General features: G+C 36.9%; 1 protein-coding gene and 1 long non-coding RNA gene across 6 annotated transcripts in view; both read left to right on the forward strand.

Annotated features, from left to right (window-relative positions):
* Nucleotides 1–23,962, forward strand: part of SASH1 (SAM and SH3 domain containing 1) — a 542,727-nt gene that overhangs the window by 132,250 nt on the left and 386,515 nt on the right. The window lies entirely within an intron of this gene.
* LOC135412518 (uncharacterized) lies at nt 21,239–22,991 on the forward strand. The gene is made up of 2 exons (XR_010429714.1): nt 21,239–22,046; nt 22,832–22,991. It is a non-coding gene; the product is annotated as an uncharacterized LOC135412518 (long non-coding RNA).

Below are 23,962 nucleotides of genomic sequence, written 5' to 3' on the forward strand. Positions count from 1 at the left end.
GCAGAAATTTCAATACACATTCGCAAGGGATTGCTCCTGCTTAATTTGTATGGTAATCCACAGTCATTTATTCTACTTTGTGCCTATTTGTATGGGGTGGCTATAGTCTATGTCAAGGTGTTTGCGAGCTGGGTAGCCAGCTGGATTCATGCTCATTAAGCCTCAAAGCCTCTCACTTTCTCCCCTGCCAGCAGCATTCAACGTGCTGTGGTTTTGTGATTTGGAAGTACAGCACTGAGAGAACTGATCTGAAACCACCAGTCTAATTTCGTTTTAGTCCTTTTTCACTTGACTGATCAGAATGATTTTCAGTCACTCCAGTTCAGGGCTGGAATCCCAGAGGTGAAAAGTCAGCAAGTAATCTGTTTAGTCACCAGGTCCTCCAGGTGAAGCTCAGCAAACCATAACAATTATTGTATTCTCTTCTCTCTTATCATAGCATGGCCATTGCTAATGTTGTGTTGGAGCTTCTGTTTTAAACCATGCTTTGCAGGAGGTGTGGAATTTGCTTTAAAAATTCCCTATATGATGAATCCAGACACAAAAGCGTGCAGTGCAAGAACCATTTTTGGCATCAATTTAAAGATAAGCTTCAGTGACTTTTAATGAAAAATTGACTTTTCCATCCAGAATATTCTCCCTCAAAATCCAAGCACAAAAGAAGCCTTCTAGAGAGGAAAAAGAGGTATTTGTCCAACCACAGAAGAATCCTTCTGGGTGGGAAGAAAGGGGTATTTGATGGATATGTGTCACCATTTCTCTCCAGCTGCTCCATAAGTTGCAGAGGGCCCTTCACTTCTATATTGTAAGAAATGTGGAATAGCAAAGGAATACCTATAGACTGCCCCATCAGTTAAACAAGGTAAAATACATTTCTTTCTTTATTTGAACAGTAACACATCTTTTTTTTCCCCCTAAAATTGCTGTTCAACCATAGAAATTGGTTCTGCTACTTTATGGTTCGGTTAAACTCTTGCACTTCTTTCGGGAGAATATAGAACTGAGAAGTCACTTTTAGAACAGGCAGTTGCAGTTATCCAGTTCCCTGAACTTCAGCAAACATCACAAAATTGTTTTGTTAAGTACAAGATCGTGGAATCAGGAAGACTTTTTTTTGTGTTAATAAATGAATTTTTTGAATCCCTGATGTAGAAAAAACTCCATTTTTATAAATTAAAATTAATATTAAATTAATATCCATCCTTAAAAAATATCTTGGCAGGTCACATGTGCGTGTATATATATGACATAGCTACTTTCTCACTTGTAAATTTTTAACTTATAAAGTAACCTCTCTTGTAAACATGAAATGGTGAAAACCAGGTGGAACATGGAAAGGTCACTTACTATTTTTAAGCAACTGTTTTATAATTAATCTTATGTTTTGTGAGGCATTAACTGTTAAGTACTACATACATGTGAAACTGAGGACACTCATGAAGAACTAAAATCACTCAAAGGAAATATTTTTTAACAGTATTCCACTTACTTTCAGTTCTCCTGTTTTGGCTTGGGTTTTGGTGTCATCTCTTTACATTACTCTCGCTCCCAATAAGAAAATATTGGAAGATCAATGGCCTTTTTGTTTCTGGGCAAGGAGCAGTATTATACTCTTGTCACTAGTGCTAACAATCCAGACACCTTCCCAGACATTATTTTTCCAGTTTATCTCAAGTACTGCTATTTTTCAGGATTTGATTTTACGATGGAATCACCTCGAAGCTTTTGATAGATGCACAATTTATATTTTAGCCATCTCTTTGAAAATTCAGACTCGAAAAAAATCCCCAAAAAACTTAAACTGGTGGGGGAATAAAAATCCAACAGAAAAAACTCTTCTGTTTTGTGTTATTGAACTTTAATTGCTGCTGTGCAACCCTTATATTTTTATCCTAAATTTCCAGTAAACAACATAACATTTAGTAGTATTATCAGGTCTGGATTCTCTTAAATCCTTTGTACTTGGATCTACTTTTGTACATGGGGAAAAAGGTGGTATGCATAAATTTTATGCCCTCAGGATATCCCAGGTGTTTTCTCTTTGGGAACCAAAAAATAGGGGAAATTATCAAATAGGAGGAAATATTTTGAATGTGGCTTTCAGTGTACAGAACACAATAGAAAAGCTGACAAAGCATTGCTGAATTGAAGATCCTTTATTTGTTACAGATCTTTAACACTCTTGGCTGTTAGAAGCAAGATGGGTTCAACTATTTTGAAAGTGACAAACTCTAATCAATATTCAATTGTTGGTGTGTTAATTAGTAGATGATGCTTTGTCTCTATTATTAGCACAGGCAATTTGCTGCTCAACTTCTTTTCTGTTTTGACTGCTCAATCTCTAGTTAAGAGAGTATCACTACAGAAGCAAGAGCAGTTGCTTTCGTGGAGCTTTAGGTTAATATTTGGCTAAACGATTTTCTCGAGAAGCATGAAATTTCTCTGACGAAATATTTCTGTGGGATTATGTTGCATGAAGCACTTTAAAGAGCCTTTATTCATTGATTAGGCCAAGGCAAAACTGCAAGAGTTGTTACAGTATCTGCCGGTGCTTGTTTCTAAAGGGCAAGTGCATTGCTTCGGAGTCCTTGACTTCAGTGCAAACTTGTTGGGATTATTAGTGTGCACTGCAATTGGGATGGTCTTTCTACGAAGCCAGTCCCTATAAATTTGTGTCTGGACTCCACTTTCCAACTGTTAGGCATTGTATGTATACTTATATTTGTTGAAGGCACGTTTTAATTTAGGAATCAGAGAAAAACAAGAGCTGGAGTTATTTCTCACAGTCATAAAAGCCTAGAAATGTATATCATATCAAATGACTGAATGATTGTTTATACAAGTAATTTTAGAAAATGACACTAAATTTAGGAGACTGTTAAAGTGTTGTCTGCTTCTGAAAGTTCATTTATTTAGTTAGGGCAATGGAACTGAACCATATGACTAAGAGCATCATCCAGATGCTTTTAGTCGTATGAATTATTTTCAGATAGCTTGGCAAGGAGCAGGGAGTTGTCTTCATGATTCTTATGGGTCCCTTCCAATTTGAGATATTATAATATTCTATGAAATGGTGTCAGTCAAGGATTATTAGTAGTGAGACAAAATTGAATACAGGCTCATTGTAACCTGTGGGACATCAGGAAGTACTGGAGCATGTTGCAACATATTTCTGGAGAATCTACCTGTTCCTACAGAAGTTGCACTCTTAAAAAATTAAAAAAATTTGTATACTTTCCAAAGATTTATACTTTAAAAAATATTGTACTTTGTACAAAATATTGTACAAAATAGGGTACTTTGGTTTTTATTTTAGTGTTAAGCTATATAGTTCTAGATCATAGGTGGTACTCTTGCAGTATTAATTGTGATACCTAAGGAAAACTGTGGATGATGCTAGAATTTAGCATCATGCCAATCCTGACCATTTAATTTAAAACATCTGTCAATTCTGCAAAAGATGTTTGAGTACTATCGCTTTCCAACCCCAGTATAAGACTGGCACATTTTTTTCCATCTGTCTTTATGTATTCTTCTTTATTTCCCCAAGACCTTCCTGCTGGGCTACTAAATGCACATTGCACTACAGCTTTTTATTTTTTTTTCAATATTAAATATTAATTATTATTAATGCAGTTAATCCTTACTAATTTTCCCTTGTTTTATGATACTGCTTTTCTCCTTTGTATGCAAGAGGGAGAAAATGAATGTTGCATGTGGAAAGGGAGGAACAAGAATGGGAGCTTTTGTTCATCGGAAACTGATGATGTGTAACCCACTATAGCTTAAGTATATTTTCAGATACAAACTTCTGCCTGGCCACTCTATCTTACCACCTCCATGCAGAGCTGAAGTCCTCAGTATATTTCCTACCTCCCTATGCTCTTCTCTGTGTGATTTAGCTGGGCAACACTTAATTAAACTCCATTTCCTCTCTTTACGCTTCAGGTATTATTATGCAGCTCCCTTCAAGAGGTAATTCATAGGCTGTTTATCAAAGCTGTGAATTTAATAATATCAAAGACATGCTATTGCACTGTCACGGTAATAAGATGCATTAACATTTCTTATGAACAGAATTTTCTCTCTGTATGTATGTGGTTCCTCTGCTGAATATTGTGGGCTTTCAAAATCAATAAAAAAACCCACAACGTATACTTTATTTAGTCATATTATTCCATCACACTCACCTCCTTCATAGTTAAATACTGCCTTCTTAAACCCACAACCTCAGCACTGTAGTACTTTGACAGCAACAGGAAAACCATCCCATGTTTTATCTAACTATTACCTGCAGCACTCAGCTAGTGTTTCTGGTTTGAGGTATGAGGGAAATGACAGCAGTGCCCTTTCAAACTGTTGGAGATATAGGTAGTCTCTGTTGTGGTTCCAGAGCAGTACTGATTATGTAATTGTAGAACTGGTCGAAGAAAGATTTCCTGTAGAAATTTTGTGTGATTTGTTACAAAGTTGTGACTTTATTTAGGAGAGATCGTTCTGAATAAAAATAATTTTTGTAGAGAAAGTAGATACTTTCTTTGATACAATGGAAAATTACTTGGGTTTTTTTTCTATGTAGGTTCACACTAATATTTAGCATGATACAATGTTTGTTCTTTCCTTAAGTATTGTGTATAGCTCTGCTTTTTGTGTTGTTTGTTCTCCTTTCCATAATTTTTTTATTGCATGCAGGAGGTCTGCTGAAATTACATATCTAAAATATCCAAAATGCAAATACTAAAAAATGAGCTTGGAAGGAACTATAGAGGAAAACCCAGAATTCCCAAGTCTAACTCCTTCTTCCTTTTTTTTTAGTTTTCCTCTCCTTTAAATTTGAGGAAAGTAGTAGAATGAGAAAAGGAGCACCTTGTGGACATTATACAATCAGCAATGACTTAGGTAGTTTAAATTTAAAGGTCAGAATATGCAGTATATACATGCATTAATGCTAATGTCTATGGAAGCATTGTGGCAGACCTGTGGTATTCTTTGAACAAATATTATTATTTCTTATTCAATCCTAATATTTTTAATAGCTTTTTATTTTATACTTGAAGATTTTTGTTGTTCCACTTTCACATTTTGGGGCTATTTTAATTACATCTTGTTTTGAAGAAAGTATGAATTATTTATTAGAGGATTAATAACCAGTGACTGATGTTTCTGGTACTCTATTTATATGGGCAGCCCAATTCTTGTATTGTTTCTTCTTTGAATGAATGTCTACAAAAATTCTATATTTGATTAATGTGTAACTGATGCACATGAGACTAGATTTGTTTTGGGTACTACTGTACGTGTTGTGGCCATGGATGCTGCTATAGTTGAAAATTCCTGGCATAAGATAACCCCTGCTTATGTAAAACCTTCCTTTCTGTTTGCAAATTACTTCCTCTGAGCAAATGCAATTGTGTACTGGCTGCAGAATCTCTGATAAGATAGTCCTGGCTAGGCATTGTGACAAGATACAGTGTCTTGGAAAGATCCTGAAAAAAAATGGGCTGTCCTCATATGCACTATCCTGTAGTCTCATCTGCTACCTCAGTGACTGCAGGTGCTGGTATAATCACATAGCCAAATCCAGAGGGCTTTCTCATTAACAGTTCTCTGAGATGTTCTTCAGTACTGTACGTGGTCTAGGGTTTCATTTGCATTGGGCTGAGTACACATAGAAGAAGGCAGTCTAGTCCCAAATGGGACTTTTACTGGCAGTTACCTAAGCAACAAAAGAGGAGCTGGAGGCATTTGATCAGCTCAGGAGAGGAAGTTATGCAAGTACAGCAGAATTAGAAGTAGACCTGTAGCAGAGACTACAAAATATTTTAAGATCATCATAAAACACTCCCTTGAAGTAACTGTTAAATCAGTGTCAGGATATAGTAACCAGAGCTGAGAAAACAAATCAATTATGAGACTACAGTAGTGTTTGTAGTGAAATATACATTCAAGAGAGAGAACTTCAAAGAGAATTAGTCACTACATTTCAGTTGTGCTAATTTGTGTAGTTGACTTGTAAATGTATTTGTTCTTCAAATGCCTGTCTCTTCTCACGTGAAAGTTCACACGGACTGTAAGAGTACATCATAGTGAAGAAATTATTGTTGATGACAACAAAAGACCAACAAGGCAAGCTTAGCGTGAGACCAAATTCTGGCCACATGCTCTGTCTCTTCTATGACAGAGCTTTCCTATGTGAAGGACAGTTGCATTATCGTTTTGTGGTTGAATTTTATTTCTCCTATTCTTTGAAATTCTATAAATTTGGTATTTTGGAAGGGAGGGAAGTGACTTCATATTTATATGTATACCTAGCTTCTCCCTTCTACCTGCCCTTTTCAAGAGACTACTTTAGTTACTGTGGCAGATCCCTAGTCCCCTGCGTTTTGGGCCTGCCTGCCAAGTTCTTCAGCTTGCAAATACTCTTGTGGCTTCATCAGCTCTGGACACAGTTGAACAATTAATTTATCACTGCTAGAGGATCTCTCTGTTTCTGAGAAGCCAGTAAAAACTTCAAGTTTGCTGTTGTCAAGGGTTGTTCTTGATCCTAGGCTCATTATTCCAAGACCTGTGCCTGTAAGCATGAGTATTTTCTTTTTCTCAATGGTTATCTTGCCTCTAGTGTGTTTTCCTCTGCAGCATCTCAGACACAGACAGCTATGATTTCCACAGGTTTGGTGTTAGCACAGGTCATCTCTTGTTAGGCCACATACCTCAGCACTGAGCATCATAGAATATCTTGAGTTGCAAGGGCCCCACAAGGACCATAGAGTCCATCTGGCCCTGCCAGGACAACCTCAAAAATCACATACCATGGCTGAAGCTGCTCAGGATGTTGGCCAGGCTTATGAATTACTTCTGTGATGAAGTTTGCACTACTAAACTTCATTAAATATATGAAAATTAAGATATATGACAGTTCCAATTCCACTTGAAACAGTATAAGGTAATGGCACTCTGCAGATACAGAGTGGATGATTTGGCTCTGATTTAGCTCTCTATTTGAAAAGAAACTAGAGTGCTCTCTCCAGTCACTTCTCTGTCACCAGTCTCATAGAAATAGGCATTACATTGAGCCATTTTCAGAAGATGATAAAGGAGACATTTTCCTTACATCAGCAGTTCATCTATTCTTGGTGTCCTGTATTCTTCAGGAGCCCTATAGGCCTTGGATGTCTAAGACTCGCTGAATTGTGAATTTTTTTTGAAGAATGTTTTCTTAAATGAACCTCTTGCTCCAAAGCCTCTCTCAGTGGAACTAGAGTACATGGTTGCCTTTTGTACCTCTAATTTTTTCAGTGTAAGTCAGTAGAAAGCAAGAAGTATTTCAGAAGACTTCTTTTAATAATGGTGCCTCTCTAAATTTATGAGGCAGTCTTCGTCAGGTGCTTTCCACACTTAGTTTGTCTCCTAAGATACAGTTTAAGAACTTATCAAAGGATAAATTGCAAAGATATATAATCATGGATAACTTGGGAGAGGTATCACAACTTTTTTGATAACATACTTACAACAGCATTAGTAAAACTCATCTGTTGACAGAGTGCTGTAAGCACAATGAAGTCATTGGGCACAATCTCACCTTCCCCAGAAAAAGGAGTAGAAAGGACTCCTTGGATGCAGCCAAGGAAGAGATATTGGATGGTAAAATTTAGGGAATAGTCCATACAGGAGGGACATGTGAAGGATGCAAAGCTGATCCTGTGGCAAGTGGCTACTTAAAGGAACAATCTGTGCACTCTCTGCAGCACCATGTTCCCACTTCTCTACTTTGCATTGGATCAAGTGAAGGTGAGTCAATATATTTTGTTAAACCATCAGAAAACTTTCCTTCTGCTTTTTCAGTGCTGGCAGAGTTACTTTTTCACAGAATAAGCCAACTGAACTAACTTTCCAGGTAGTTGCATAATTCCCTAAATCTGACGCGAGGCAGAGAGACAAGGACCCTTAACACAAAAATGCAGAAAAAAACCTGAATTTTTTGGCTGTAAAATCTATTCAAAAGCTAATATCCAAAAGTGAGGTAGCCATTGCTCAAGGTCTCAGACTTTACATCTGACTTCTTCCTGGGGGTCCTTAAAAAAAGTTGATTTTGTAAAAAAAATTTATTAATATCATATGCAAATAACATGACACATGAATGAAAAAAAACGAAAAAACTATCTATTAAGTTGACTATGCAACATGTTATTATATAATAAATATTTTACATATTTTGCAATAACATATGAATGTTATTGCTGGTGCTCACTAGGATGCATATCTTTTCTGGATACACATTTTTTTTAAATTTTTTCTCACTTTTGTTTTTTTTTATTATTTTTTTCATGCTTGTTTTCTCCTAGTCATATGCACAGACTGTATCATGGATCAGCTCTATTTTGAACTAGACTCTTAAAGTTCTTATTTTACACAACTGTGCATTCTATAGTCACTTGTGGTGGTGCTAATTATTAAGACCTGAGAATATAAATTCATTACAAGGAAAGACTCATTACATTTTTAGACCTTACTTTAGAAGCTGAAGGTTTATCCTTGAATGTGCTGCAGCTGTTCTATGATTTGTGAATCAAATTCTAGGTTGCTGAAAAAGAAATGAAGCAATTTGTTCTTTCTAGCCAACAAGAAATGAAATTAAGTCAGATGTCCCAGCCTGTAAATAATACTATGCTTGTCCTTTGAATAAGACAAAGAAAAATAAGGAAAATCCAATCCCAAATTTCCTTCTTCTTGGTTTGTCATGTGTTTTAAGCCTACAGTGCCTTGTAGACATGTGCTGTATTATAGCATTCGAAGGTGTTTTTTTCACCTGTGCTTAAAAGATTTAGTAGCAGAAACATGCTAATTCCTCAATTATATATTAGAAGGGAGATGAGAGGAAAGATGCATATTTCCCATAGATAAGTATGCATTTCTCAAAGTATTAAAAACAATTTTTGAACTGAAAAGCCTGTAAAAACACAGATTTATCCTTCAACTTGGTGTTTTTACTTTCTGTTGTAGAAACTGAACTATGGAAGATATTAAATGACAGTTATAAAGTCCTTACGGTAAGCGTAGCAAGTTTTAACTCTCTGCCAGGCCACAAGGTGAACTCTGGGAATGTTTTGTTTTCTCTGACCTTATCCCAAGGAACTCTGTTCATGCTCTGAATCAGGAGTGATAATTGTGTGGGCAGCAGCATCTTACTCAATTCTGAAAATATCTCCTACTGTATCTCTGGGAAATTATTCTCATCAGCAACATGAGAACAGCAGTTAAAATATATCAGGACACTGCCCTCATAAGTTGTCCTTTTCCAGATTATGTCAGCGATCGTCAGTGCACTAAAAGCAGAAACAGAAGTGAAAGCTCTTTTTCTTCCTTTATTTTGAAAACAAAGGGTGTGCTCTTGTCCATTAGTGTAATTTCATGTTTCACAACTGGAAGAAGACACTTTTATATTCAAATAAATTCTTTGTGTACACGAGAGGGTGTCCCCTTTTTGTTTTCCTTCTGTATCCCAAAATACTTTATCCATCACTCAGTAATGCCTGCTAAGTAATGTTCACACTACTTTATTTGCTCCCCGTTTTGTCCTGCTGAATTGTCTGTTGCTTTAATTATCTGTGCCCATCATGGGATATCCCAGAATGTGCTGTAGCATAGAATGGTGAGAGAAGGACTCTTCAGCCTTCTCTCCTGCACTTCCCCTGAGGGACTGCTGGGGTACATTTCTTCTTTGGCTATGTAGCCATCATGGGAATCATATAAGGAAAAGAGTTAGATTCTAGCCCATGGTAAGTGCAGGTATAAGTTCAAGCATGAAATTTAGGGATTATTTTTAAGTTTGCTAGAGATGTCTGGTTTAGATTTAGGAGAACCAAAAAGTAGGAGAAATACATGATAATGTGAAAGTGGAATCATATTTTCAGAGTGTTAGATAGAAATACTGATGGAAGAAAGGGAGGAGCTGGACTATGCTGGATGACAACAGGGATATTCAGGAAAAACACAGAGGGAGATAGAAATAGGTTTAGTCATAGGCCCAGCAACTGCAACATAGGGAAATAACGGTAGTTGGGATCAGTAAAGAACTGCATAGCAAAGGAAAATAAGAAGAAAAGGAAATAATATGGTTATAATGAAGAAAGATTTCTAATAACATGAAAGACATGAAAAAAAGGAGGAAAATAAGGGGAAAGTGCAGGAAATGAAACACAAATTTTTCCACATTGTATATAAGAATAGCTTAACAAACAGCTCAACTGTAATGATTCTGAAGAAGAAAAGACAAAAGATTGTGGCAAGTTGTGTTGGAATATGTGGATACACATTAAGACAGTTGTGTTTAAGGTCAAACCAAGCGTGGAAATAGTGCAGTGGTCTTATCCAAAGCTTTATTGCAAACACTTTGGTGGAAGGTCCATTCAGAGCTTGCACTTTTGATCAAATAAAGCAAGGCAGAGAAAGGGCATAACATGCAAAAGGAACAGGATAATAGCAGACATGTCACTGTGTGCATGCACCATGTCATGCTGTGATGTCCTTTTCAGGAGAAAATAAGAGAGGGTGTGTTGTTTGCTGCATGCTTAGTTCTTTCTGTGTGGCCATAGATTGGAATGTGTCAACAACCAAGTGTCTAACTGTACTAAGAACTTAACTTTTGTCCAGGCTTTTACTTAAATCAATAATATTAAATAATATATGTACATCATAAATGCATAAAGTGTTAATATTTTAAAATCAAATCACTGGTTATGAAATGCTCCCTGAAAAAGCACAGTAAGGCATTAAAATCAGTTTTTACTGCCATGTGGAAGGTCAGTGCACTATAGTAGCCTCACACGGCATTTTATTTCGCTCCTCTGATAACCCCTCCATGTTTGCTGCCATCAGACATACAAATCAAAATATTCTAAGAACTCATCTTGCTATACCAGGATTAGGCAGACTCAGCTGTGTTATCAGCTTCAAAGTTGCCCTGTGCTATATGTAGGGAGCCATTGCATGGATGGTGAACAGCAAGCTCACTGCTTTAGTAGCCTAGTGTGCTGACATGGAAAACTTCATGTCTTCTGTTTTATCTAAATTTTACAGGAAATTCGTTGTCAGAAGTAGGCAAGAGGTCAGGCTTTTTTTGGTCACAACACAAGATACTTGTGGAACAGTTAATTTATTAATAAATAAATCAAGCCTAGTGTTGTAGCAAAACATCCTGTTCGTGCTGCTGCCAGGTATTGCTATTAAAAAGAGATGGAAACCTGTTAGGCTGTGATGTACCTTTGATTTTAAAATTTAAGGGGAATATTTATAAATTTATTTCAATAAAATTTTTAGTTCTATTGAAACTAATGGCAAAACTCTCTTCAAACCTAAGAGTTTTCAATGTCATATTTCTCAAATCCACCTTCTGTAGTTTTGCTTATGTATTCTTAGATTTTTTTCAATGCGTGAAGTATCTTTGTAAGTATAAAATGTACAAATATTTAAGTTATCTCTCCTTTAAGTCTCAAATCCATTTCCAGTTATTCACAGTGACTCTTTTTTCTATTCTTTTGGCTGCTTGTCAGCACGAGGAAAAGCTGTGGCTATTATTTCCCGGGGAGATCTGCCTTAGGCTGTCAGTTTCTGAGACTATTGTTGTCATCTGTTCAATTCTCACTTAAAACCAGAAGACTTAGGGCTTATCAGTGGGGGAAGTACTTTTCTGGACTGCTTTGCTATTCTGAACTTGATGCAATTTTAAGGAAAATGCATATTATATTTAAATTTAGATTTAAGTTATAGATGCGAATTATAGGATGCTTGAGTAACTTTGTTAGGCTTTCCTAGAAAGTGAAGGATTCAGAATTTGCTACTTTCTAATGATTGTATGAAACTTCATATTTTGATAATATTTCCTTCCATATGATATTTTGTGTAGCTGCTTCATTCCTCAGCTGTAGACGCCTATCTATCAGACCTGAAGTTTCATTCCAGTTAACTCCTTGGATTTGGACTAAGTACGTATCTTCCATGAATTTTCAGTACTGGATTAAACAAGAAAGGAAGGTGTGGCAGTGGAACATCCTTTCTCAAGTAAATTCCTGTAAGCAAAAGTAAAATATGGCATACATTTACATATTTTAAAGATTGGCATGTCATAAAGTTTTTACTGATTTAGATCCTTTGTATAATATGATATACTCATATAGTTTTGTCCACTGTCAACCCAGAGCTTTTGCCCTTGAGAAACTGTTAAAAGATGTCTATTACCAGCATAAGTAGCCTTGCTACTCCCCTAAAATTACTCCTTAGCCTATAAGGGTTTTCTTTTTTTTCCTTTTTTTCTTTTTTAATTTTTACTTCTCATAACATACTGACATGAAATACCATCTATGTCATTTTCAAGGCTTTTAGCACATTTCCTTTGTAAAATCTTAAGGTACATACAAGAACTGTTAGTTCATGGATGACTTTGTAACTGTTCAAGGTCTTTCTGAATCTTTGGGTGAAACATTTCCATGAAATGTTGCTTGAATGATAGAAGAAAATAATGACAGTACTTAAAAATTATACTCTCTGCATTTTTAGTGAAAACATGCAAAATTATGGTTCAGAGTTGATTATTTTATAATAGCCTCTAATTATATTATTATTTGCAAAAACAAGGTGGTGTTTATACTTGCAGCAATTTGAAAACTATAATTTTCCAACATAATAGCCCTGTTGGAGTAAGACAAAACTGACCCCAGCAAAGCATCTAGCCTGTGGTAACTCCAGCATAGCACCTTTGAGAAAGACTGAAGAGGAAGGAGTGTGTGTTCAGCTGCAGGCTGAGGCGTGTCAAGGTTTGTTTGGAATTCAGACCTCTCCTTTCAGTGATACTCAGTGTGTACTTAAGGTAAGAGCACATTCATCCTGGTCAATTTGAGAATTACTGTAATTTTCTTTTACTACCCTGCTCCATGCCTGGTAAATTGCTTTACAGTATAAAAATGATGTAACACAATGCCTTTGTCACATCCAAGAAGACTTTCAGTCCCTGAAAGACATGACTGACTGGCACTGAATAATTCCCATGATAATTGCCAAAAGGACAGAATGCTAAAATATAATAATTTCCTTCTCACAGCATCAGCTGAATTCTCTTTCTTCTTGTTAAATTTTACTAACACAGTAATGCTTAAGAGTAAGTCTGAGAAGCACTTATGTGTTTGGCAGATAATATTTTTGTGTACTGACCTATAGACTAGGAGTCCTTGACCCATCCTCTGTTGTCTTTTCCAAGGCTGTTAAAATTCAGTTGCATATTCACACACAAGGACTCTGCTGTCCTGTGTATTGTCCAGGAGGAGCTGTTTTGTAGAAGCTTCTTAGTGGGTATTTTGATAAACAATAAAATCCTGTACAGACAAAAAAATGACAAGTAGTAGCATGCATAGAAGTGATATAAGGTTACTTGGATAGAAAGTTTGGAGAGATTTTATTCACCAGTATAAATTAGGTGTTTAAGTATGGTATGATAAAAGTATTGTGGCAGTGTCCTTGTATCTTCCTTAGTTCCTGTTGTTTCTGTGCAACTATAAAGGATAGCTGCGATATAACTTAAGATGGTGCATCATGAATAAATGATGACCCTGCCTTCACACTGTGTAGATACAATACTTACGATTATATGCATTACTGAAATACTGTAAACTTTGAGTCCCCGTAAAATACACAATAAGGAACATCTGTTGAGTATCTAAAGAATCTTTCTTTACTCCCCTCTGTAGTCTGGTCAAATGCCCAGAGATGTTGTTCTTAACAGACAATATTGGAGAACATATTTTAGAGGAGTGGGTTTCTGTTCAATGTGTTTTTCTTTCAGGCTTATGTTTGCATGGGAAGTTATCTTGACCTTTATAAACAGAAATATTTGGACTATAATTTTCTGTAATGTGCTATAAAATTTAATATAAATCTATGGATATTAAAACCTGATGAAACATCAGCATCTTTTGACTGCTGAAAAATAATTTCTGGAGGATTTAGTGGTTTACAGATGAATGAAACAGTGGAACCAAACTATTAACTTCTCTCATAACAAGTCTGATTACCCATCTGTACTATGGCTTGGATTCATCACTTCCTGGAAAAACTTCACATAACTTTTTCAAAAATACTCGGTCATGCCTAGAAAAATCACAGAACCAAATTGTTTTCTAAACGTTGAAGCATTTTAAGCATGCATGACATATGGTACTACACAAGAAAATTTCCTAATCTTCTAATGTGGGCTTCAACTTTAAGAAAGCATTCTGTGGAAGCAAGGAATTCACGAGCTTACTTTAAGAATGGAGGGTTATTTTACCATTTATTTTTGCAATCACTTCCTACTTTGCTTAAGTTTCTTTATAGTTTTACCTAAGGAAGGACCAGAGGTTGAGAAATTCTTAGATATTAGGAAAATTCTGTTAAGTTACCTGTCCTCCTGTCTGCCAGTGCACCATTACTCTCCACAGGCAATTTTCCATTGTTATGTCTAATTTGCTTTTAAAAACCCAAACCAAATTGTGCTTTTACTATTTACTATGGGAAGATCATATTCAATGAGTCTCAATGACCATATATATAAATTATTTCTATATATATGATGTAATCAGAACTTTATCATCTAGATAAAATTAAAGCCGAAAAAGAATTTATTTATATTTTTTCAGAGAATTTCTGGCATTGCGATGATGTGTTGTTCTTCATAGCATAAATTTTATACCTCAGTGGACAGCAGCTGCCTATCCTGCAGTGTCCTAAAGGAGACTTCAGAGGAGATAGATTTATATAATGCAGTCGTAATTTACAGTCATTATATGAAGATGTTTTATCAATTACCTAAGCAAAAATACCCTGTAGAATTTATACCTTTTAGTTATTAAAAAACAGTGACTTTCTTAAATTAGTTATTGGAAATAAAGAATTCAGCAACAGAAATTAATCATTGTCACATTCTTGTGCGTGTCTGGTGGATGCTAGGCTGTGTAGAACATTTGTTTGGAAAATGGAAAAACATTATTATGATACCCTTAATAGAAACAGACAATCAAACAAATCTTAATTTGAAAAGGTTTTTGCAGTCATAAATCATAAGGAATATATGCTCAAATGAAGGAAAAACATCTTCATAACTGTCTGACGTTGGTGCAGAGAGCCACATTCTGGGAGGGATATGCTCTCATCAGACAGTTTCATTTTTCCATTTCAAAGACAGGTGAAATTTTTGCAAAAATACAAAGTAAAAGTCATGCATTGTAGCTCCTGGTAAGATCGTGTTGTATTTATCCTTACATTTTCTGGCAATTAAATTGTTTTTCTCCAGTGTGTTGAGATTATCTCTCTGCAAAAGGAAAAATGTAAAATGGAACTTAGGCTGTGCAAACCTCATTTGGGGATGTAGCGTACTTTAGCTGCCATTTAGACTATCTGCCCATACCATTGAGAGAGGATTTATTTTTACATACGTATGTATATGAAAGGTATTTAATCTTTAATAATCACTTAATACTTCCATCCCTATTGAAGGGGAGAAAATAGTAGAATAGTGAGCAAATTAAAGGCTGAATGGTGAAGATATTTATCTTCAGCTGAAGAAGAGATTAGTATGAATTTAAACTAATGAAAAATTGGATAGCAAATTAAGATAGATGAACTGTAGTTATTTACATACTTTATTCTTTGTTTACAAAAGCTACTGGCATCTCACCTAATATTACATCAGTGGGAAGCAACTACCACCTCTCTGGGCAACCTGTTCCAGTGTCTCACCACCTTCATCATAAAAAATTTCTTGCTTATACCCAGCTCAAATCTACCAGTCTTTTACCAGTCTATCTACCAGTGGCTCTTTTGAAGCCACTACCCCTCATCCTATCACAACAGGCCTTACTAATATGTTTCACTACTGAAGCAATAAAAGGCATAGCAAAAGATTAGTGATATCATTCCCTGGTGAATGTTTGTCCTCTATCAGTGTGTGAACTTGTATTGTGTCTGCTTACACCATTACCATGCATGTCTACTGACCCTCTTTCTTTGTGTAATGTTATGCCCTTCCTAAAGGTTTTCTCAAACAAGGATTTTTGTAATAACATTTTGGAGTAATTTTTGAGTGTGACATGTTTTCTGCTGTAAAGAGAACAGGCCCCATAATAAACAGCTCAGCAGTATAACATAATTTTTTTCAGGTCACCTTTAAAGACAGACATGGTGTGCCTACTGTGCTACATGCCCCCGACAAACTGCTTCCTTAGCAGGAGCTCTGTTGTTTTATTGATAACACAACTAACTACAGATAAATCCTGTGATTTGGTAAGTCCCTCGTTACCTTCCTGCTACAAAGCATCTCCTACTGTGCTTCCTGACTAGCAGATGATCAAAAACCTGAACTGTGAAAACAACACAGTGAATCTTCCTTTCAAAATCCAGTTTTTGAAATAAAAGTCTTATAATAAATTAGTTGATGAATGAAATATTAATATGCATTGTAACAGTGAGAGAGAATAGATTTGGTGCTAATTAAGGAAGTAGAGTAAGTTTGAGAGAGTTTAGCCCTGCTTCTTTATTAATATGGTGTGGACAGTTGGTCATTTAAATTACAGCATGGTATGTGATTCAGAAGAAATCTGCAATTGTAGATCCATAGAATAGAAGAACTATTGTATATGAGGTGGTGCATTACCCAGCTTTTCTGTACACAGGATCATGCTGTGATCTTGGTGGATTTTTGTAGTTGCTCTCACTAAAGAAGGCACTCACAGAGTTTTAGCACCTGCTCTGAAATGAGAATCTTGAAAAGTTACTGACTTGACTGTATATATCAGCTATATGTCAAAGCGTCACGACGTTCCTTTAGCAAATCTCGGGTTTGGGATGTAGTTCAGTCACATATTTTCTCATGAAATCTCACTGCCTAAAGTATACTGACTGTGTCTGGTATCCCACACACATCTCATGTGGCCCTGTAAGAGGAATTTTAAGACTGTAGTCATAAATGAATGACTTCCCAAATTGCACTTCCAGGAACTCTTCAGCTTTACTGTGGTATTTACTCAGTAGAGGTAGGAACTAGCAGGTCAGAAGTGCCTTAAAGATATTAAGGAGGCTTTGACTCGGTCTTGGTCAGTCATGTTACACATTGAAAAGGCTGTTAAGGTCTCTGGAATAGCTTTATTATAAGAAAAGTGTGTAGTGGTCTGGGCTGTGGGTTCGTATTAAACAGGTCTTGTTCTTCGTAGTTTTTGAATGGAGCTGTTAGCAAATAAAAGTGGCACTTACTAGAATGCAAGTGTTCCTTTCCTAGTGTTACTTTTGGAAGAATCTCAAACAATTTGAATGTATTTGCAGAAATCTAAAGGAACATTCAGTTGCTGAACATATTGACACCACAAACCAGTCCAGCACAACTGAAAAGAAACCTTCTCTGTTTTGCATCAGTCTGACCACAAGAGCTGTATTTTGTCTGAGTTTCCTGTGATCTATAGATCACAGAAAAAGAAAATGCTGATGGGAAAAAGCTAGCTAAGTTTTCAAAGCTCAAAAAATGTTCGTTTGCTTGCGATTTGGGTTTTCGATAAAGAGACAGGGGAAAGAAAACAGTCTCTGTTGTCAAGACTGGTTTTGCTGCTCATTTGATTTCATGTTATTTCTGCTTCTTGTGTATTATGAAGATCTAAAGAACATTGAGTTATACTTTTAATACATATATATAGATATATAAACACTCCATATTCCTTTAGGAAACCACATCTGCATTTTGCATCTGACTTAAAACATGGCAATGTGAATTAATTTATTTAAAGAAATAAGGTAATATTCCCTGGTTGTGACTATAATTAGAGTGCCAAGATTCTGTTTCAGAAACAGACACATGCCAAAATCTTGAAATACAGCACAAACAACTCGGGAGTGGGTGTAATTGCATTTAATGTGTTTTCTATACACTGAGAGTAAAGATGGAGAGATATGACAAAGGAAGGGGTAGAAAAAAAAGTAATGAAAACCAAGAGGCTACTTTAACTTCTTAAAATGCAGTAAGAGAGTAATGAGCACCTATACAGTATCTACTGAATAATACATCCTTGGACTTAGGACAAGAACAGGAGAACTTGCTGTAGATTTTTCTCTTGTTGGAGAAAATCCTTTCCTCTTTTTTTATCGATGAGGTGTTCTGGTGAAGCACAGGAAGCTGAAACTGTCAGTTTGGTTCTTTTATGATGTTAAAGGGCTCAACATAAAAGGGTTGAAAAATGCTAGGTTTTTTTAACGTCTCAATAAATTATCGTTAAAAAGAGGGCAGTCTCTTTTGGAAATAGAGGATCCCACTGTCCTCAGTTGTAAATCAGTAATTATAATCATTTTACCTTTTCACTAAAGACAGTTACATTGATGATTTAGGATGCAAAACCATAAAGTGTCAGTACAGGAATGCATTTTTTGCACTCAGAAAACTTATAAGAAACTTTCCAACTGTGTGGTGTTCAAAACTGAAATTTTCCTGTGCCCCTTAGGAAGAGAAGTAGAAGGCAGTTTTTGTTATGCCATGATCTAAAAGTGTTATTTCACCAAATTCCACAAGTTTATTTTATGATGAAACTAGTTAATTATGGTTTGGTTATAGATAGGAAGCATATGGATAGCATATGATAGAACTACATCTAGACTATTTTCTGCTAAGTATACCCAGTTAGAGAGTGTCTGAGGTTATCACATCCTGAAGTTCAGTGCATACTGCACACAAACGACATCCAGTGAAGACATTTGTGCACTCTCTTCCTCAGACACATACATTCTAAATTTTCGAGCTTTTGGCTCTAACTGTAAGGATGTCTTTGTTTCACAGTAATATGCAAATGTTAGGGAAGCAAAGTATGGGCTGCCTGAACGTGACTTGTCATTTTACAAATGCATGGAGATTGTTAATTGTTTGTACAAGATGTTATTTACAATAATAATTTCTGAACCAAGTAATACTGTAGGATGTCACCAAATAAATAATTGAAAGTGGCATTTTTTTCCTCATGTCCCCTGCTACTAGCACATTTCTCCACTCTGAGTATTAAAAAACCATGTCCTGAACTACTTTTCAGACAATTCAGAACATGGTTACAAGCATCTTCGTTTGCATCAGTCTGAATGTGATATGTGCTGACTTCAATCGTAAACTTTGTATACTGGTAGTACTCTACGGATAACTTCTGATGCAGAAATTGGAGCTTAATTTTTTGGTTTTCAGATACTTGATGATATCACTCCATCCCTTTGTTTTGCAGTTATGTACGTTGTACAGATTGTCACATCTTTAGTTCTGCAGCCCATAACTCCTTAGGGCTTTTGCCTCAGGGCAAACCATAACTGTCAACTTTCCTTGTTTAAATTAGTTTATTTAGAGCGTGTTGCAGGAAAAGACTGAGTGATAAAATTCACACCCTGACTGTATTGAAAAGGAAGCTTTTTTTCTCATTGGAAGGTTTGAACCTGTATATTAATTTTGGGCCAGTTGCAGAAAGGTCAGAAGTACCAGCGCAAGACTTTTTGAGCAATCCTAGTTGCAAACTAGACCAAAAAGTGCTCCAGAGAGCAAACTGTTTTTTGAAGGAGAAAATGATGGATACAAATTTTAAGCTTGTATTTAATTTTCTGCTTTTTACCATTAGAATCTTAAGTGCACTTCACACGGCAGTCAGCTGCAAAAGTTTAGAAACAACCTACCGATTGCCTGCTCCTGCTGGACAGATGCATCAACAGGTCATGAGAGTGTTTGTTAACCAGTGCAAGGTTAAGTGGTTTTATTTTATACTGTCATGGAAATATGGTTTGGGCTAAGCTGCTGGATTTCGCACTAAAGCTGAAGAATGCAGGTCAATGCAGTAACCTCCAGCACTAAGGCAGTAACATATTACTGTGGAACAGCAGCATCTTCAATTACTGCAGGTACTTGCTAGGCAAGATATACATCTGATCCTTAAAATCTATATTCATTTATTGAATACGGGAATTCATGACAGCCTTTACCTGAGTAACAGTACGTAGTTTAATAATTAGATCTTCGAGTATGAGCTTGATTTTTCATTTACTTTTTTGGAAGATTTTATTTTGAAAGTTATATTGTCTTTTTCTTTGCTCATGCTAATAGGTTAGTGTATATGCATACTTTCAGAGGTCTAGCTGCTCTAAAATGAGGATTTTAAGCACACTGACAAGTGTTTTCCCTTGCAGCTGATATACGGTTTCTCAAAGGCAAGAGTGAAATGATGTATTGATTATAAGGGTTTATTTAGAAGTATAACAGAAGATGAAGAATGTAGAAAAGAAACGGAGAGGAATTTTTAAAATAGAAACCAATTCTTGAGAGCTGTTCCTGACCACACCAGGGTACAGCATTGCTGGCTTCCGTTGTACTCATAAGACTGATACGGGGTTCTTCTTTGTTACCGGTTCTTCTAGAGAATATCTTATTATTTTATATTTTAAAAAAAGTATATATGCTACCCATCTGCAAGGCAGTTAATAAAACCAACTACATGTGTATGATTCGGGAGTAGTATCAAGAAAGGTTAATGAAGGAAACATAATACTTTCTTTTTAATCCTGGGTCAAGAAAACAACTGTGGCAGTTTGAGCCACATTAGAAATCCAAAATCCAATTTCCAGGCTTCCCCACCCCTTCCCACAATTTATCCCAACACCAAAGAGAGAACTTTCAGACCAGAGGCTTCTATAGGGGAAGGGGAAAGTATTTACATTTATTTTACACAAATAAATACTATACAAACTAAAGGCAACTATATATATATATATTACACTTTTGTCAGACCCTTCGAAGCTTCTCCCTTTTACTCTAGTCCAGGAAAAGCCTTTCGAGGCTGATATGTAACGCAGTCTCTCTCTCGTGGGAGTGTTCAGGGCCCCTGAACACTCCCTACCAACCTTCAGCTGTTTGTGGAAGTCCTTCCTTCCTCACAAAGTCCAAGAAGGTAGCTCTGAGTCCTTTCTCCTTCGTCTTGTGTCATTTCTGCTGTGTGATCTCTCCCTCTCGGTCTTGTACCTCGGTTCACTCGGTTCGCTCCTGTGTAGCTTATCACAGTAGGCGTTTGGAATCTTCATTCCTCCAAGTCAGTTTTCAGCTGCCCCCAATCAAACTTGGCAGGGCAACTCCCGAGCCTCTTGGCTCGTCTCCAATTTCGCCTGGGATTCTTCTCCCAAGCGCCGAGCTCTTTCGTTATCAGCCGGTCCACTTGGCTCCGCTTCAAATGCTGAGCCTTTTCTCCACTTTACAGCGGAGGGAAAGAAAAAGGCCCCCCTCCACAGCTTAACTGCGAAAGCGGGGGGAGGAAGAGGGCTTGGCCGCAAGGCCTGCCTTCTCTCTTTCTTGCTTACCAGTTGTTTGTGAGTCGCGTCCCTCACAAACATACACTCACCCCAATGCTGTCTCTAACTCTGGCCTAGGCAGAGTGTGTGTGGGGGCCACAGGGCTCCGCTTTCTCCCCCGGAGGGGGGGAAGAAGGAGCCCAGCCACCCCCGGCCTTCTACACCTACACGCAGCAGACACCAACAGAAAAACTGCCAACAGCTTCAGGTGGCTGTGTGTATATGATTTTTCAGCAGAAGCGAATAAGACAAGTGGTGACTGGCTCTCCAGGGAACACTGCCCTGGCACCCAGTCACCTCTGAGCCCCCAACTCCCGGGAGGGCCATCTCAAACCGTGACAACAACATTCTGAACAAAACCCTTCAGTAATATGAAAAAGTAATAAAATGTGTCAGGTTGGTAAACTGCCACATTATTTCAAGGGCTTAGCTCTACGGTGAATCCTTCCTTTGCGGTGTCATCTTCACTGTCCCTTGAGGTGGGTTACAGCAGCAATTGTGTCATAGATGGCTTGGCAGCTACTGAAGTGACAGGCTCCAAGTGGTCACTGTGCAATGAAAGGCCTTCCATTGAGACACATTTCCCTATTACAATGACAGTTGCTCATTTATTAATCACTCTTTACACAAAATAAAGGGGTATATGTATGTGTGGGTGTTTGTGGGAAGGCAATATGGAGAAGGTAAAGTCTTGAAATTCTCCAGTGAAAAGTAATCATAGTTAGCCAGATCCACATATGCTGGCATAGCTTCATAGCCCAATGAAACCCATCAGCAAATGGAGTATACTCTTTTTATGGCTCTTTCAGTATGATGCCTCCATTGTATTTTGCTCAGAAAGAGGTATTATGAAGTTAAGAAACTTGATTGCTGAGACTCAATTATTTGCCTTCTTACCATGTTTCTCCAGGAGTTTAGCAAATATGCAGAGAAGTAGATTATGCAGGGACAGTGTCTATGGGCAAGGCCCCACTCCTTGTCCCCAAGCTCCAGTAGCACAACAGAGTTTACACCCATATAGGAAACTTTTTTCCTCAAAAAAAATCACAACCTCATCCACACAGCCTATTCAGAACAGCCCCTGCATTCTGCTACAACCAGACTGTTACCCAATCACACCAGTACTACCTGGTGTGAGCCAAAAGTACCAGACAAGGTATTAGTTACAGCTTTGAGAATAAGTGATGACAGAGCAGTGTTGGAACCTATTCCCAGTCCTATTATCCATCCATGTTGGGGAATTGTATCTAAATATCCGAAGTGACAAAGTAGGAGATACTCTGGCTGGACTAACAAAGATGACTGAGCCTCCTCATTTCTGGGATGCCAGAAATTATAGTGCATTCGAGAGCGGTAGAACTGCAGGACATTATTAGTATCTAGATAGACTTAGTGGGCAGACTCAGTAGATTGCGTGGGAAGCATGTCTATCTAAGAGAGGACTGACTAAATAATTTTGTTTTTACAGTAGCTTGCTTAAAAGCCTATGGAAGTACATGAGTGATGGAGAAAAGCTGAGAAGAAAGCCTTGATGAAGAAGGTAAAGGAAGTATACTGCAGCTGTCGCAGCGTCACTTTTTATTCATGTTCAGATAATGAAAGGAGCAGGTTTACTCTTGCTTATGTAATGCTTTAAAATGCTCTAAAATTGCACTGACTGATGGTTCTTTTACTCGGTCTAATCTTCAATTGCAAATGACTGTAACATAAAATGGAACAAACCTACAAGGTCATACAATTACTGTAAGGGTATGTTTGAAAGTTTTCAAAGGATTAAGAGTTGATATACAAAATTCACCCTCTCACAAGTCTTTAAGATGTAAAATGTAAGAAATATACATCTATGCCTGCATATAGGGTACCTTTGAATTTGTAATGAGTCCTTGATTATGGTGATTCTAATCTAATAGCAATTTTCATCTTCACTTCCTTATTTTTGGCATGGAATACTCTGTCATAAAAATAGACAGTGTACTTTTCAAGTATATCCACAGTAACTTTAGGGAAATGCACTTCATGGTCTTAAAAAAGGGCTTCAGACTTCACAAAGCAACTGTATTGGGTTTTATGAACTCTTTCAGCATCTAAGTAACTTTATTCAATAGTAATCATGAGTAAAAGGTATAGAACTCTCTTGAGATGTGAAGGTAGTGATTGTTAGTCATAGTTTTGTAGAGGTTCAATGCAGGAAACAGGGATATCAAACTATATGTATTATTTTTATTTAAGTGCCTGATTTAAATAAATTATTTTTATTAATTAAAATTAATTTAAGTGCATAACTGTGGGGGTGGAGGGTAGAAACACTAGTCAGAGAATGCAGACAAAAGAGGAACTGCCCTTTATAGATTCATCATGGTCTTAGATCAGTTTAAGTGCCGAGACCACAAGGGATATAGACCAGGATGCTGTTTGCAGGTGTGGGCTGTCTTGCACAGCTGCCTACATATCCTTACTCTGGTTCTGCTCCTAGCTTCCTGGACTATGTGGGGATTTTACACAGAACAGGCAGCAAATATGCTCTCTTTAATTAATATTCTTCCTCCAGCTATTTTAGTTTCTCAAGTTAGATCAGAATTACTGTTATGTGTAATTTTTT

This window comes from Pseudopipra pipra, chromosome 3 (assembly GCF_036250125.1).
Source record: "Pseudopipra pipra isolate bDixPip1 chromosome 3, bDixPip1.hap1, whole genome shotgun sequence".
Classification (NCBI taxonomy): Eukaryota; Metazoa; Chordata; class Aves; order Passeriformes; family Pipridae; genus Pseudopipra; species Pseudopipra pipra.